We start from the raw sequence: 5,000 nt of genomic DNA on the forward strand, positions 1-5,000 counted from the left end.
CGCCGCGCCTGCCCCGCGCCGTGGGTCTACACTGGCCGTGGAGCGCGGTTGGGTCGTCTTCGGTTCCCCCCGGAAGAACCGCGTCGGACGCCGCGCCTACCCCCGCCGTGGGTCTACACTGGCCGGGGAGCGCGGTTGGGTCGTCTTCGGTTCAACCAGAAGTACCGCGTCAGACGCCGCGCCTGCCCCCGCCGTGGGTCCACACTGGCCGGGGAGCGCGGTTGGGTCGTCTGCGGTTCTCCAGAGGGTCCTGAAAACCCTGTCGCCAGAAATCTCCGCGCGCATGCCGTCCTTGCCCGGCGAGAGCGGACGGCGTCTCGGGCGCCGGCGCCGGCGCCGCGAGAGGCCGGCGTCTCGGAAGCCCCTGGCGGCCAGACGCGGCAGGCTCACTCCGGCAAAAGGCTCCGTGAAACCCCGGTCGTGCCGGTCTACCCGTGCGCCAGGGCGCGGGCCCGGGCGCCGGCGCCGCGAGAGGCCGGCGTCTCGGAAGCCCCTGGCGGCCAGACGCGGCAGGCTCACTCCGGCAAGAGGCTCCGCGGCTCCCCGGTCGTGCCGGTCTACCCATGCTCCGGGGCGGCGGTAGACCGTTCCCGGCGCCCGGCCTCTGCTTCTCGGCGACGGGCGGAGGCGGGCGAAGGGCAGGCTTCCGGGCGTCTGCCTGCGTGGGTCCGGCCCCTGCCCGGTCCAGGGGGCGAGGTTGCCGGGGGCCCCGGTCTACCGGCCGGCAAGCGGGGGTGGCTCGGCCGGTCTTCCCGCGGCTGGGGCTTTGCGGTCCTCCCCGGTCTACCTGCCGGAGGCCTGCCGACCGCCCGGTCTACTCGCGAGGGCCCCGGTCTTCCCGGCGGCGGGCGGGCGGGCCTGCGACCGCTGTCCCCCCCCCAGTCTGCCGTCCGGCCGGGGAGGCCTGGCCTTGCCGGCCCCCTTCAGGGAACGGGCGGCCTCCCGGTCTACCCAGCGAAGGCCCAGTCTGCTTCTCGCGTCCACGGTCACCCCGGTCTCCCGGCCCTGGGCTCCCCTCCAGTCTGCCGGCCGGGGTGGCTGGGTCTTGCCGGTCTACCTCCGAGGAAGGGAGACTTCCCGGCCGTCCCGACGGAGGCCCGGTGGGCTCCTCGCGTCCACGCTCACGCCTGCCTGCCTGCCTGCCTGCCTGCCGGGCTGGGGCTTCCAGCTCTACCTCGAGGACAGACGGCTTCCCGGTCTCCCCTGCTTGGGGCTGGGAGGTGCCGGTCCACCTGACGGCCGGACTGGTACCGCTGCCCGGTCTACTAGCCGGGGCCGGGGAGACTGGGGCTTGCCGGTCTACCTCCGAAAAGGGAGGCGAGGCGAGAGCGGTTGGCGGAGGGTGCGAAGGCCGGGGAAGGGCAGGCTTCCGGGCGTCTGCCTGCGTGGGTCCGGCCCCTGCCCGGTCCAGGGGGCGAGGTTGCCGGGGGCCCCGGTCTACCGGCCGGCAAGCGGGGGTGGCTCGGCCGGTCTTCCCGGCAGAAGGAGGGGAAGCGCTGGCCGTTTTCCTGTCCTGGGGGGCGGCCGGATCTAGCTCCCCGCCGGAGGAGCTGGCCAGGGAAGCTGGGACGTGGCGGTCCCCTTCCGAGGACGGAAGGCTTTTCCGGTCTACCGCTGGGAGGTCTGTCCGCTGCCGGTCCCCCCGTTCTCCGCCCGGCCGAGGCGGCTGGGGCTTCCCGGTCCTCCCCGGTCTACCCTGCCCGAGGCCCGCCGACCGCCCGGTCTACTCGCGAAGGCCCCGGTCCTCCAGGCGGCGGCCGGGCCCGCGAACGGAGTCCCCCCCGGTCTGCCGACTGGGGAGGCTGGGCCTTGCCGGGCTCCTTCCGAGAACAAGGGGGCCTCCCGGTCTACCGACCGAAGGTCTGGCCCGGGGCTGGCAGCGGTGCCCGGTCTCCCGGCCCTGGGCTCTGCTGGCCGTGGAGACTGGGTCCTGCCGGTCTACCTCCGAGGAAGGGAAGCTTCCCGGTCGACCCGCCGGAGGGGCAGACGGCGTTGCCCGGTCTCCCGGCCCTCGGCTCCCCTCCGGTCTACCGTCCGGGAAGGCTTGGGTTTGCCGGTCTTCCTCCGAGCTCGCCGGGGCTTCGCTTCCCGGCCTACCCCCCCGGAAAGAGAGGCTCTGCCGGACCACCTGGCGCACGGCACTGAACGGCTGGCCGGTCTACTGGGCCCCGGGCCTCGGGAAGCCCTGTCTACCCGCCAGAGGAGCCAGCGGCGTTGCCCGGCCTCCTGGCCCTCGTCTCCCCTCCGGTCTACCAGCCAGGCAGGCCGGGTCTTGCCTGTCTTCCTCCGAGAACATGCGGCTTCCCGGTCTACCCACCCGAAAGCGCGGCTCTGCCGGACTACCTGGAGCACGGCGCAGAACCGCTGGCCGGTCTACTGGGCGCCGGACCTCGGGAAGCCCGGTCTCCCGGCCCTCGGCTCCCCTCCGGTCTACCGGCCGGGAAGGCTGGGGCTTGCCGGTCTTCCTCCCGAGATCGTCGGGGCTTCCCGGTCTACCCACCGGAGAGCGCGGCTCTGCCGGGCTACCTGGCGCACGGCGCGCAACCGCTGGCCGGTCTACGGGGGGGGGGCCGGACCTCGGTGAGCCCGGTCTACCGGCCTGAGGGGCTGGCGGCGTTGCCCGGTCTCCCGGCCCTCGGCTCCCCTCCGGTCTACCAGCTGGGAAAGCTGGGGTTTGCCGGTCTTCCTCCGAGCTCGTCGGGGCTTCCCGGTCTACCCTCCGGAGAGCGCGGCTCTGCCGGGCTACCTGGAGCACGGTGCGCAACCGCTGGGCGGTCTACTGGGCGCCGGACCTCGGGAAGCCCGGTCTCCCGGCCGGAGGGGCTGGCGCCGTTGCCCGGTCTCCCGACCGTCGGCTCCCCTCCGGTCTACCGGTCCCGACGGCTGGAGTTTGCCGGTCTGCCTCCGCGGCCGTGGGGGCTTCCCGGTCGGACAATCTACTCGCCGGGGCCCCGGTCTACCCGCCGGAGAGGCTGCGTCTTGCCGGTCTACTGTGGAGGTCGTAGGACTTCCCGGTCTACCGGCCCGTGCGCGCGCCCCCCCCCCCCCATGGAGCCTCCAGGTCTACGTGGTCGCTGTAACCCGACGACATCGCCAAGGGTGGGTGGGGTTCGTGGCGACAGCTACCGTAGAACTCGGTGACTTTGTAGACCGCCGCTTGGCGGCAGTGCAGCAGGTAGGCGATGGAGGGGACGGGTGAGGGCGTGCGTTCATGCGTGCGTGCGTGCGTCCGTCCTTGCAGGGACGGCAAGGGAGAAAAGTCTTGGCGGGCGGGCGTTCCTTTGTGGGAGGGGGAGCATGCAGAGACACAGGGATACAGAAAGACAAGCACCAAATCACTCGTGCGCTCTCACACACACTTGATTGCGGGGGGGGGGAGGGAGAGGGAGGGAGGGAGGGAAAGAGGGAGAGGGAGAGAGAGACGAGAGAGAGAGAGAGAGAGAGAGAGAGAGAGAGAGAGAGAGAGAGAGAGGGGCAGGCAGAGGCAGGCAGGCAGAAACCAAATCTCTCTGTCTCTCCTCTCTCTCTCTCTCTCTCTCTCTCACACACACACACACACACAAAAACAAAGACAAAAAGTCGTTTGCGGGAGAGGAGAGGAGAGACAGAAGGGCACAAAATTTCTCTCTCACACTAAGCTGACACTCAAACACAGCATTTGCTTGTGTGGAGGGAGAGAGACAGAGACACAGGAGCCAAGTACACCGCACACACGCTTGTGTGCAGGGGAGACAGACAGGGACAGAGAGATGGACACAAGATATCACTCCAACGCGCACACACGCACACCAAGGAAACCACCCCCGCCCACAACATCGCCAAGGTTGATCCCTTGCCCTCCCTGCAAGGACATGTACGCACGTACGCACGAAGGCACGCCCCGCCCCACCCCACCCCACCCGTCTCCTCCATCGCCTACCTGCTGCTCTGCTGCCAAGCGGCGGTCTACAAACTCACCGAGGTCTACGGCAGCTGTCGCCACGAAGGCCGCCCTTGGCGATGTCGTGGTTTGTCGTGGCGATGTGCTTGCGGGTGGGGGAGAGAGAGACAGACCCAAAATAGATCACGGAGAGAGAGGGCGGCGGCGGGCGGGTGGGCGGGCGGGCGGGCAGGAATGCCAACACACACACAAACACTCACGCATCCCCCATTTCGACCGCTCGAATGCACAGACGCATGCACGCATGATCTTGACAACAGTGGGGATACGACAAAGGAGGAGGAGGAGGAGGAGGAGGAGGAGGAGGAGGAGGAGGAGGAGGAGAAGGAGAAGGAGAAGAAGAAGAAGAAGAAGAAGAAGAAGAAGAAGAAGAAGAAGAAGAAGAAGAGGAAGAAGAAGAAGAAGAAGAAGAAGAAGAGGAAGACGGCTGCCCTGCCCTTACCATGCTGGCCACACGAGGGCGCTCCTAAAAAAAAGGGCCAGGTTATTACCCGGTCTACCTGGGGGCGGGGGAGGCAGGCAGGCAGGGGACGGCCACCCTGCCTGCCTGCCTGCCTGCCTGCCTGCCTGCCTGCCTGCCTGCCTGCCTGCCTGCCTGCGCGCCGCCTGACGCTTCTATACAAAGCGCCAGGTTTTTACACGGTCTACCTGGAAGAAGGCAGGCAGGGGACGTCCAGCCAGCCTGCCTGCCTGCCTGCCTGCCTGCCTGCCTGCCTGCCTGCCTGCCTGCCTGCCTGCCTGCGGCCGCCTGGCGCTTCTATACAAAGCGCCAGGTTCTTACACGGTCTACCTGGAAGAAGGAAGGAAGGCAGGCAGGCAGGCAGGCAGGGGACGCCCACCCTGCCTGCCTGCCTGCCTGCCTGCCTGCCTGCCTGCCTGCCTGCCTGCGGCCGCCTGACGCTTCTATACAAAGCGCCAGGTTCTTACACGGTCTACCTGGAAGAAGGAAGGAAGGCAGGCAGGCAGGGGACGCCCACCCTGCCTGCCTGCCTGCCTGCCTGCCTGCCTGCCTGCCTGCCTGCGGCCGCCTGACGCTTCTATACTAAGCGCCAGCTTCTTA

Source organism: Podarcis muralis, unplaced genomic scaffold, assembly GCF_964188315.1.
Source record: "Podarcis muralis unplaced genomic scaffold, rPodMur119.hap1.1 HAP1_SCAFFOLD_116, whole genome shotgun sequence".
Classification (NCBI taxonomy): Eukaryota; Metazoa; Chordata; class Lepidosauria; order Squamata; family Lacertidae; genus Podarcis; species Podarcis muralis.